Raw genomic sequence first — 13,285 nt, forward strand, 5'->3', positions numbered from 1 at the left:
AAAATAATGGCAGACATTTGAGTTTTAGACTTCATATCCTTCAAAATATTCTTGCTAATGTAAAACCTGTTATTCTATCAACTTTCTAAGCTTGTAAGAACAATATTTAAAAAGTATTCCTATATTTGAGCCTTTGCCCCCCCCCCCCCGTTATTTGCAGGTTTGTCCAGGTTTCTTGCTATAAGAGGTTGAGAGGTATGGCCGCTATACTGGCTGGCTAGCTGGCCTCTTTACTGATTTTCTGCCTGACTGGCAAGCTAAGTTCTTTATGTGCTTGCTGGCTGTTCTCTTTTTTGGCTTTCAGGCTTGCTTAAAAAAACAGATCCTTCTCTTTCTTTTTTTTTTAACTAGTACTTATGGTCATACCTCTCAGCTGTACAGATTTTTGCAAAATGTCAAGATTTTTCTCATATTTTTGGTCTGTTCCTTATAAAATTTGGGGTTTTCTGACAAATCACTAAGGACTGAAGTCACTAAATAATGATATGCATTTGAGTTACAGACTTCCTATCTTTCACAAAATGCATGCTAACACAAACCATATTATTCTAACAACTTTCTAAGTTTATAAGAGCAATATTTAAAATTTGTCCTTATTTTTGGGCCTTGTCCCCCCCCGCCATTATTTTAGGCATTGCACAGATTTCTTGTGCAAAGAGGTCGAGAGGTATACTCACCGCTGCAAAAGTGCTGATAAGAACACAATCTACCAGCTGTGGTATTTGTAGAGCTCTTCCTTATGTTAGCCTCCACCCCTACACAAATTTCAGCCAATCGTTGAACTATTTTCACCACCCATACCTGACAGAGAACAGCTCTTCCTGAAGGTCCAAGTTGGTGACATCACAAATGAAATTTTGAATTGCTGAGAAAAAGTAGTAAGTGTATGCAGCTTTTTCTCGGCAATTCATAGACTCAGCAAAAGTGGGACTTTTTGTGTCCCTCTGCTTTCTGAAGTGGGCGATGGGATCTTTAGATCCAAACCGTGAGTGTCCTGCTGATAGTGGGACTGATGGCAACCCTGCCAGGATGTCATGCTCTTTGACCAACTTAGATGTATGCTTGTTATTGATGTATATCAAGACACTGCCTTTGTCTGTGCAGCTACTGGACTAAAAGTGTAGAAGGCAGTGAAACATTACACTAGCAGGGTAGTCTCTGCCACTTTAAACCTTGTCTCAGCAACTGCACAGATGTGTATATTTGTGACTATGAGGAGGGCTTGGAGGGAGTGTAGTTTGTTTTTTGGCTTCTGGTACTGAGCAGAAAAACCTTGAGGTTCGGTTAAGCTGAGTTTGCTATGACAGTAGGTTTGTCAATTTTGCATTGCTTAAAAAGGCACTATAGGGTGGATAAAGGTTTAGCAAGTATTCAAAAGCCTAGAGGGGGCAGGTGCAGACCATCTTTGGCAAAGCAACGTGGTCTGTTAAGCATGTCCTCCCAATGTGACAAATACTGGATCCCCTTAAAATTACACCAGAAAGACAGCCAGTTGTTAAAATCAATCATCTTTTGCTCATACTGCCGTATCATCCTCAGGTATCATCCTCAGTTATAGTAATATGCTGCTCACTGCTAGGCTCATACCAGCCTTAAACACATTGCCTGAGAGCTCCATAATGCCTCTCTTTATATAGGCCAGAGAAGTACATTTCAGGTTATTTGCACCTACATGGACTATGATGGAATCATACTGGTACCTATGATGCAGTAAGTTAAGTGTGATATGGCAGATCCTGGCTCCAGATAAGCGACTAACTGTTATCTTCTCATTGTTTAGCCTAGTTACAGGGGTATCAGTATGTCTTACAATGGAGTCCCCATGACAAAAGTCCTGGAAAGTGTGTTTGCTTGCCTTAGGGGCTTAATGTTTGGGGATCCATTGAGTATGACTGTATGTGTAGCACTAGGTATTCTTATTTCTGAGTGTCTTTCGGCTTGCTGAAGCATAGCTTTGACAACGGATGGCTTAGGTTATATTTGTTGTTTCTGAAGATTGCTTTTAAATCCCTTCACATAGACTATGTGAGGTTTGTGTTGTGTGCCCAGTTTTGATAACCTTATCTGCACTTGTATGTGAGAGTTTAGCCTCCAGAGTCATTGTGTAAATACACCTCTCATAGTTTTTTTTTCTTTCTTTATTTATTGACATTTGTTAACTGGGTTAGTCCAGCTGAGCCAGGGGGCCCATTTTCAGTGGAGATCCGAGGAGAAAAGCTCCAGAAGTATTACATATTATTACAATGAAATCAAATCAAAATAAAACCACCAAATAACACAGTAAGAAAATCAACAATTAAAGAATATCAGTACATAGAGTAGGCTAAATAATTAAAGGGTCTAGAGAATTTCACACATGAAGTACATTCAAATAGATAAACCATTCAATCGAGAGCCATCCATGCAAAAATGGATGTTTTTTATTATTATTATTAAATAAAGATATATATATATATATATATATATATATATATATATATATATATATATATATAGCGTTTATATTACGCTGTCAAAAACTCAAACTGTCGACAGCGTAATAATCGACACAAAAATGTCGAAACCCCTGAATATCAAACATACACAAAACCCCCCCCACCCAAACACAACACAAATTGCTCTTTGCAGGGTGGGCAAGCCCCCCTGCACCCCCACACCCCCCGCTACTTAAATATACCAACTCCGAGATCACACTACATTGCAGTAAACGGAAATCTCCCCTTACGGAGATTTCCGTTTACACGCGCAATGACTTTCGCTTTCGACATTTTTGCCTTTGACAGGGTGAAGTACACCCATATATATATATATATATATATATATATATATATATATATATATATATAGGCCTAGGACATTTCACCGAAAGCACATTTCACCTAAACACAAATGACTGAACACAAATCACTGAAAGCACAATTCACCTAAAACTCAATTCACTGAAACACATTTCACCTAAAGTTTGAGATGGCCTTGTCCCCACTGTAGTGTGACCCTGGAGTTACTATATATAGTAGGGGGGGTGTGGGGGGCATAGCATCCCACATATTTTGAGTAGGTATCATGTTTGGAAAAGTGTAATATATTGAAATTGCAAGTATCCATGAATATAGTTCAAAATATTTAACATATGTGGGGGGCTACACCCCCCCCCACTATATATACTAACTCCAGGGTCGCACTACAGTGGGGACAAGGCCATCTACAAGTTTTGGTGAATTGTGTTTTAGGTGAATTGAGCTTTCAGTGAAAAGTGCACACCAATTTGAAAAGAGATCACTTTCCTCACTTATCTAGAGGAAAATGTTTTTTTATTCAGGCATGTCCAAGGGTCAGCTCCCAGTGTTCTCTCCCATCTATCTGATGAATCTAGGTATCTTGGGGCAATGTAAAATGGTCTCATGTACACAGACAACCCTCTCCTCCTACCACCCAACACTACAGCCTGTCAGAGATGCACTTATCTAGCCAAACTGGAGGTAAAGCTCTCTCCAATCAAGACTGAACTTGACAGTCAAGAGGAGAAGGCAAACACTTGCACCACACCACACTCATCACATAGTCTCACTAAATCTACACCACCAAAATCTACACATAGAAACAAAAACATTCACGGAGGCTCTTAATAATAATCTGCTCAAGCAACAGAGACCTCCAAAGCAAAAATGCAAGCAGCCTCCACCCCCCAACACAACCCAAATGACACATAGCCCGCAGACTCACTGTGCCACTCATCCACAGCCAATAAATCAAAACAACGTACCTAACACACTAGTCATAGGTGACTCTATAGTCAGGCACACTGATGTCCCACTCACCAGGCTAAACAAGGAGAAGGTTACTGTCAGCTGCCTGTCGGGTGCCAGGATCCGCCACATAACCCACGCACTCAGGTCACTCCACAACAAGTACAAATATGACACTGTCATTGTCCATGTTGGTGTGAATGACCTGAGACGTACCTCCCTGGACTACATGAAAAGAGACATGGAAGAGCTCTCCAATCTTGTAGCCCAGGCAGGTATGACCCTAGCCCTGAGTAGCATTCTGTCATCACCCAGAATGATGCCGCAGTACAAGGACAAAATGATTGACTTCAACAATTGGCTAAGCTTATGGTGCCATTCTAAAGGGATCCAGTATCTGTCTGCCTGGGATGACATGGTCGACAGACCACAATGTTTTGCCAGAGATGACCTGCACCTGTCACCCCTGGGATTCTGGATACTGGCTAAGGTTCTTGCCACCCCTATAGTGCCTTTTTTAGGCAAGATTCAAATGACAAATTCACCACTGTAACAGGAACAGGCAAGCAAAAACTGAGGGTGATGCTACTCAATGCTAGAAGTCTAAATCTCAAAATGCACTCACTCAAGGCACTCCTTAAAATGGAGAACATCGATATCTGTGCAGTGACTGAGACCTGGTTCAGGGCTCTAGATAACACCCCTGCACTACCAGGCTATAACTCATACCACACTTTTCGGCCATGTAACCTGGACCGGAACACCAAAGGCAGAGGTGTGTCCATATTCATTAAGGATATCCACATCTCCAGGCTAGTTGCTCAGCATGATGCAGCCGAGGTTATCCAAGTGCAACTAACTCTGGGCAAAACTGCAATCCAAATTGTAGCTTGCTACAGATCACCCACCATGCCCCAGGATTCCCACCCCTCTTTTCTTGATGTACTGGAAAATATTAGTGTTCAACCAAACACCCTAATAATGGGCGATTTCAACTACCCCACCATTAACTGGGAAAACTACTCATGTAACAACTTCTTCACTCAATGCTTTCTGGAATTCATAAACTCCAATGCCCTGGATCAACTTATCCACACCCCCACCAGGGGCAACAATATCCTAGATCTAGTCATTACCAACATGAGTGACCGGTGTTCCATACCTGAAGTCAATGCCTCATTGGTCTGATCCGACCATAAGCTAAATACTCTAGATATCCACATCCTGCCCCCACCCCCTATTAAGGAAACCATGGTAAAAAATTTCTCCAAAGCCAACTTCATGCTTCTTAAGACAGAAGTGATGAACTTCATGACACCCATGCAGATGGACAATACAGTTATGACTACTGAATCCTACACAATTGCACTGCACTTACATGAGTGCATGGATTGTGCTATCCCAAACAGAACTAAGACACTATCCTCCAAAAAAAGGAAGCCAATCTGGTGGTCCCCTGCCATAAACAAACTGTACAACAGAAGGAAGAAACTGTTGCAAAAGAGAGTAAAATTTCACGAGTGGAGGAGCTCCCTGGTCAGCCTCAGTAAGAAGCTGCGATCCCTGATAAAATCCTCCAAAGCTAGTTACGAAAACAAAATTGTCACTGATTCTAAAGACAACCACAAAGCATTCTATAGCTATGTCAAGAATCTCAATGGCAACACTCAGATCTGCTCTGAGTTATAGCACAATGGCACTAAATATACAGACCTGACTGATATTGCCAACATCCTGGCAGATAGGTTCAGTGCTAACTTTATCCCCCACTCACCCCCTAAAGAGCCTATCTCTATACCGGAAGAATGCAAAGTTCCTGTAATCACGGCTGTACAGGTAAACTCCACACTCTCCAAAGCCAAGAACACAGCATCTATGGGACCGGACAATATCCCAGGCTGCGTTCTACATGAACTACAGAACTAACTGGCACCCCACCTAAGTACCATGTTCAATTATAGCCTGACCTCAGGCTTTGTGCCTGCTGAATGGTGCACAGCAACGGTTATCCCACTCCACAAGGGGGGGCGCCACCACAGACCCCGGAAACTTCCGCCACATTAGCCTGATGAGCCTGGTCTGCAAGGCCATGGAACGTATCATCATTGAACTTATAAACAAAGACATTGGTAATCTCCAAACTCTGGACCCCACCCAGTTCGGGTTTGTAAAAGGCAGATCATGTCTCCTAAACCTGATAGACTTCTTTGAAGCAGTCACCAAAGCCGTAGACAAGGGTAAGGTGGTTCATACAGCCTATCTAGTTCTTGCCAAGGCTTTCGACACCATTCCCCACTCTGGAATTATAGATAAACTCACTAAACTAGGTATAAATCCCTATGTCACAAGATGGGTTGTCAACTGGCTCACTGACAGAACCCACACTGTGAAAGTAGCAGATTCCAAATCCGACTTCAGACCAGTGACAAGTGGAGTACCACAGGGTTCAGTCCTGGGTGCTCTCATGTTTGCTATCTACTTCTCTGAAGTACAGGCTAACACAGAAGGTCTTTGGCTAACAAAGTTCGCAGATGACTGCAAACTAGGAGCCATAATCTAAACTCCTAACAATGTGGACATCCTACAAAAGGGCCTCACTGAGACAGATGCCTGATGTCAAAGCCATGGCCTCAAGCTCAATGCCAAAAAGTACATTGTCATCCCCTTTGGTAGAAACTCTGTACCCATGAACTACAACATAGGCGGTAGTATACTTAACACTGAAAGTGTGATAAGAGACCTTGGAACACAGGTGGACAGTAGTCTTTCCTTTGACAATCACCACAGTAGTCAGGAAATCCTTCTACATGGCACACCTCATCACAAAATGTTTCTCATCCAGAAAAAAGAGGTCATTGTTCACCTCTACTGATCACTCATTAAACCCATTATAGAGTACAACGCCCCTTTTGGTATGTACCTCAAAAGACATCTACAACAACTGGAAAGGCCGTAGAAATACCTCACAAAGAGGATTACCAGCCTCAAACAGATGCCCTATGCAGACTGTCTCAAAAACCTCCAGCTTTACTCCGTCGCACATCGCCTACTCAGAGGTGATCTCTGCCTAACATACAAAGCTATGTCAAACCCAGAGCTGTTGGACATGCTCCACTTTAAGCAATCCCAATCCCTCTGAGCTACACGCTCTAGGGACCTAAACCTTGTCACCACAATAAACAAAATATGCCAGAGGGATAGATTCCTGTCGCAGAGACTTCCCATACTCTGGAATAAACTACCTATCTATATCAAACAAAGCTCCTCATTAGCACTCTTCAAGAAAAATCTTGATGATTGGATGGGAAATAGGAAATTCACCCCGGGATCACCTCTGTGGCTCTGCTCGACAGTGGCACAAGAAAATAATTTTCTTGGGTGGCAAAAGCCAGGGTACATTTTTGGCTGGGCTTGTATAGGCCCCAGGGCCGATAGCCTAGTACCTACCTCTGAACCTATGAGCCTTTGACCAATTGATGCCAGACAGTTTGGAGTTAAATGTGTCTGGGTCAAAGTGGGTGAGGTTCCGGCATACTCTGTAAGTATGGTCTTTAGGAGAATGTTGGGTGAATCTATGAATAAAGGTTGTGGAGTGGTCACTTAAAGAGTTTGGAAGTATGCCAGGGTTATGGTAATGGTTGGGAGCTGATGTGAGAATCCAGTCAAGGATATGTCCAGAAGAGGGCTTTTTATTAGTTCTAGTGGGGGTAAAAATGTGTTGGTAAAATCCATGAAGACTGAGACTATAGGTAGGGGATGAGGGGGACAGTTTAAATCAGTCTATGTTAACATCTCCAAATATGATGGTTTCATAGGGGACATACTGAGTGAGCCAGGAGAGAAAATTCTCTAGGACTGGAATATTATTGCCAGGGGAATGTATATAGAGACTATGGCAAATTTTCTTTGTGGGGATTTAGGTGACAGTTTACGATAGGAATTTCTGCAGGTGTGAAAGAAGAACAGACATGGAGAGTGGGGACAGGTTAAGTTGTTTAGAGTAGATGATAGCAACCCCCCCTCGCTTATTGGTTCTATCTGAGTGAAAGATATTGTAGCCTGGAGGTAAGATTTCAGAGTTGAGGATGTCAGGTTTAAGTCAGGATTCTGATAGGGTTAAGATATGGGGAGATGAGTTAGAAATCCAAGAGTGCAGTTCTGTTATTTTATTTATAATGCTTTAAGGATTAAGTGATAGTCTGTAAACATGAGACAATGGCTACATTGTTTCAAGGTGTCCATATCTACTAAGGTGACTACAGAGAAGTTAGAAATTGCATATTCATGCTGTCCAGTCCTTGAGTGGTGAACTGCAAGAGGGTGGTTTATTGGGGTTAGAAGGCTGTTAAGGACACTTTTTGGTGCAGACTAAAAAGGGTGCTTTACTGGGCCAGATTATGCTAAACAGTAATAAATTCTACCAACTTTAATGTTTATACAATATTCAATTCTACTAAATCTATAGGTATTACCTCTTGATACACAATTAGCTGCTATGTATGCTTGTCAGCATGCAAGGTATTTGCTCTCTATTTACTTCTTTACAGATTACAGTTTTATGGATTGTTCTATATGGAAAATTTGCTTTCTAGGATAGATCTATGGAAAATAATGGGTAGGAAGAGTAGTTAAATAGCTTATACAACAGCAATTAAAGAGGGGAGGGAGGGACTTTGTTAATCAGATTACCATAAAGGGTGGAGACCAGAGGCATAGCCTTATAAAACCACAAATGGAAAAGGCTTGAAAAGGGTGGTAGGGTTGAGAAAAAAAATCAAGGAAGAAGCAGGCTAGCTAGAGAAGGATCCAATCAGATAAAGCCAATATTGGAGTTCTTTCAGAAACTTTAGCTTAATGTCTCAGTGGGGTTGGGCATACACAAAGAACAGGGGAACACAAAGGCACTGGAATGCAACTTCTCAGAGCTGCAGGTTAGAATTTCAGAAACCTTAGCTTAATCTCTCAGTGGGAAATAGGGCAGACACAAAGAAGAAGGGAACAGAAAGGCACTAGAATGCAACTGTAAACAGGTAAATGATAAACAGAATATAAAATTGTAGGATTAAAACTGGAATATCAACAAATGTAAAAGCACTGAAGCACAAATCCTGGAGCAGAAAAAACAATACTCCCAGTACCGAATTCTACTACAGTTTAAGGTGGCAGACTATGCAGAAATTTATCAGTAACACTGTTCATGGCAAAATGCAGTAATAAATGACTAAGTAAGGCTTACATCTGGCAGTAGTTTGCAGTTCTGTAACAACTGTGAATGAAACTACAAAACTAAGGTCCAGCAAGGTTTAAAATAAAAACGGTTTATTATCATAATGTCAGCAGGCACATCCCCGAATGTGCACATGGTTGAACCATTCCATACTGCCAACACATCAGAAAGTAGAACAAAACAGCGAACATCAACATTTCTGACTGATCCATACCTGAAATGAGTGCTACCATGGGTTAAAAAGGGGGCAAGATTTTATGATTCAGAATATCAGCATTCGTGGTTTTGAGGAGTCACAGTTCAAAGTTCACGGAACAACGATGTGCCTGCTGACATTATGATGGTAAACCATAAAAACAGGTAGCTTTTACAAGCAATTCTAGTTTTGAAGATAGAAGTACAGTATAATGTAGAAATACAGTTTCCCATAACCACAAATTAAGATACAAGACTGAGGTCCCAGAACAAACAAAAAATGCAAACAAACATGGAAAAAAGCAAAACAAGTATTACCACACAGGTCTGTATAAGTGTAACTTAAAAATATAAGCAAAATTTAAATAAAAGCTTTTTTCTCTTTCCATTTTGATGAAAAGCTAGTTACTGACAGTTCAGGGCTTTCTACACCTCTCCAAGTCTTTCATAAAATACCCTGAGTGGGGTAGTTCTGTAATGGATATAGCAGGCTAGCTAGAGAGGGATCCAATCAAATAAAACTGGTACTGGAGCTCTTTCAGAAACTTTAGCTTAATGTCTCAGTAGGGGGTGGGGCAGACAAAAAGAAAAGGGGAACAGAAAGGCACTGGAATGCAAATAATCTGAGCTGCAGGTTAGAATTTCAGAAACTCAGTACTCATAGCAATTTACCATGTTTGTTCCCCACTTTTTAGAACAATTGTGGCATATCAATTTACAGGGGAAACTATTCCCTAAACCATGCAATAAATTAGATAAGGAATGCAAGCAAATTAAATTTCGACACAAGTGCAGACACAAAGCAGATATATATATATGCTACCCTGTCTCTCCCATACCATATCCTAGTGTGGTAAAATAAACTGTTTTCTTAGGCATGGAGGTGCACCTCCCAACTCTGTTGAAACTAATCTCATAAAAACAACTTCAGACATGGTTACGCTCTAGTCTTCAATACTTTAATACTTATTAACAACACAATATTTCATGTAACATTTTAGGCATCTTAACTTCATTTTGTGCATTTCAAACCATTTACCCAGCAAGCCTATGTAGAATACAGGCAGCTTTTTGCTTTTATGTCATTCAAACTGCAAGAGTTCCCAAATGTTCTCCTTTCAAAAAGCTGCTAAAATGTTATGTTCCCTGTTGTCATTCACACTCATTCTGTGCCTTTTGGAATTTTTTTTTTTTACAAAATTCCATCACTATCCTTTATCTCTCCAGTTGGTTTGTCTACAGTTTCATAATGCCTACCAGTATTACTTCCTGGGGATCCACAACAATTTTCCTAAAATAAGGAAAGTAAATTTAAAACAGGAAAGGATACAGAAAGTGAAACTTCAATTTTCTTCTTCTCCATCCATCCTCATAATGACATAGCAAATTGTACATGTTGTCATGGTCAAAGACATCTCAGTTTTTCTCCCCAGCTTACAAATCTTACCCTGCACCCACAATAAAGGTAGTATTTTGGCTATTATTTGATGAATTTCAAAATGCACTAATATACTTTGTGGTTGTTTTGATCCCCTTCCTTAAGATGGAATCTAAGGTCTATGAGCTCTTTCCACTCAAATCTGGTTACCATACAGCCCAGTCTTTTCACCAATTTATCTTGAGCATAGGGTACACAATCCAATCATTCCCCTTCTTTAGAAATCCAATTATGAAAGCATTTTAGGGTTATGTCTTCTATCCATCCATCCAGCCACAACCCCATTTTGACTTTTTCCCATTTTTACACATGTAGTCAGGTGTCAGCTCAACAGTGACAATCATTTAGAGCAAAGGTCCACACCGCTGGGTAACTTCTATATCACCTTGTTTATCCATTGGGGTGTCTATATCATTTAACAGATGATCTCATGGTGCCCCCAGATCTAAGCTTTCCTTTTGCAACTTCCCAATTGTGTTAGTATGAGAGCTCACATTTCAGCTTCATTTTTATCAGCTGTCCAATATGTAGTCCATAAATTGCATAGCAACAGTCTTCTGTTATTACAAAAAGTATTTTTCTGTATCTGCCAAAAGGGCTTCCATATTAACACCCCCACTCTGCTTATTTTGCTTAGTTTGTTTCAAAGATTTTTTAAATGTTGCTTACTTTGCACCATTCTGGTATCATCTTCAGCTGATAAAATATCTCCTTAAAATTCTGTGTTTCCTTTCTGTTTTATTTTGCTTAGTTTGTTTCAAAGATTTCCAAATGTTGCTTATTTTGCACCATATTGGTATCATCTTCAGCTGATAAAATATCTCCTTAAAATTCTGTTTCCTTTCTGTTTTATTTACCAGTTCAAGAAATGTATCCACTGTTTCTGCAGATATTTATCCTATTCCTACAAATGTATTTAACAACTAACATCCTTATGCTGCTAATTAAAACTTAAAATGTAGAGTGACCAAGCAAAATGTCTACCTCCTTCAGCACCATCACCAGAAGTCAAAATGCAATAATATTTAATATAAAACTACTGTACAAATCACTGTCAAACCTAATCAATGAACACTGCCTCTCATACAATATGAAAATACACAAAAGGATATAAGAAATGGTATAGATGGTACTGTCTTGAGATATGAGGGATATGTGAAGAAATATCTGTTGCAATGAGAGATACTGAAAACAGTTGCAGGAGTTAAGTTATTCCACAGATGCAGATCCAGTTGTACTCAAAGCAGGCCTTAAGAAAGTTATCATAGGTTTATAGGTGTGTACTAGCCTAATGGCCCTGGAGCCTTTACAAGCCTAGCCCATAGGATTACAATGGCATTGTGCCACCCGACCTTAGTTCCCAGTGCCACTGTCGAGTAGAGCCACTGGAGTGATCCCCGGGGTGAATTTTCTATTTCCCATCCACTCATCAAGATTTCTCTTGAAGAGGGGCAGTGAGGTGCTCTGCTTGACATGTATGGGAAGTCTGTTCCATAGCATGGGCAGTCTCTGGGTTATGAACCTCTCCCTCTAGCATCTTCTGTTGATTGTGCTAATGAGGTTGAGGTCTCTGGAGCATGTGGTGTAGAGGGATTGGGATTTCTTTAGATGTAGCATTTCTAACAGAGCTGCATCAGACATGGCTTTGTAAGTCAAGCAGAGTGTGCCTCTAAAGTAGGCAATATGAGACAGAGAATAGTTGCAGTTTTTTGAGTCTGTCCATATAGGACAAGTGTTTAAGGTCTAGGATCCTCTTTGTGAGGTACTTCTGCAGCCTCTCCAATTGTTGCAGGTGTCTAGTGAGATACATGCCAAATGGGGGATTGTACTTGATGCTTGGCCTAATGAGTGAAGATTAGAGGGAGACAATGACCTCTTTCTTTCTGGATGCAAAACCCTTAGTAATGAGATGTGCCACATAAAAGGACCTTCTGACCACAGTGGCAATGTGGTGATCAAAAGAGAGGTTGCTGGCAACCAGTGTTCCCAGATCTCTTATAACGCCTTCTGTGTTCAGCGGACTACCATCAATGTTGTAATTCAAGGGAACCAGGTTTTTCCCAAGGAGGATGACAACACATTTTTTGGCACTGAGATAAGGCCATGGTTCTGACACCAGTCGTTGGTCTCATTGAGGCCATCATAACTTGGGGACTTAATAATAGCTCCCAACTTGCAATTGTCTGTGAACTTTGTCAGCCAGAGTCCCTTCGTGTTGGACTGGACTTCAGAGAAGTAGATACCAAACAGAATAGGACCCAGGATCGAGTTTGCTGATATTAGACCATTTATCTTTGGCTGGTAGTGCAGAGGATTAATGTTATCAGCTGTCAACAAGCTGCTTCCTGTGGTCCAGGGTTTGATTCCCTCAGTCTCCATTTGTTTGTGTGAGACTGATCAAGTCATTTAAACAGACAGTGCTTCCTGGCAGAGTCTGAAAAAAAGGTCCATGAAGATCACTGCTGTCACTGGTTAACAAATACAAGTAAGTGGAAACAAGCAAACAAATAAATAAATATTGAGTGGAAGTTCCCAGTCATTATGTTTGTTGTTTGATTTAATTGCTGTTAGCAAGATGAACAACAGATGCCTTGAGGTTTCATGGCAAGGCCTTCTGTGTAATGATGTGTGATAACAAGGGACACCTAGATATGGAGAGGAGTTTGTGAGACTAACATA

The sequence above is a fragment of the Protopterus annectens genome, chromosome 14.part0, assembly GCF_019279795.1.
Source record: "Protopterus annectens isolate FY-2018-M chromosome 14.part0, PAN1.0, whole genome shotgun sequence".
In the NCBI taxonomy this organism is placed as follows: domain Eukaryota; kingdom Metazoa; phylum Chordata; order Ceratodontiformes; family Protopteridae; genus Protopterus; species Protopterus annectens.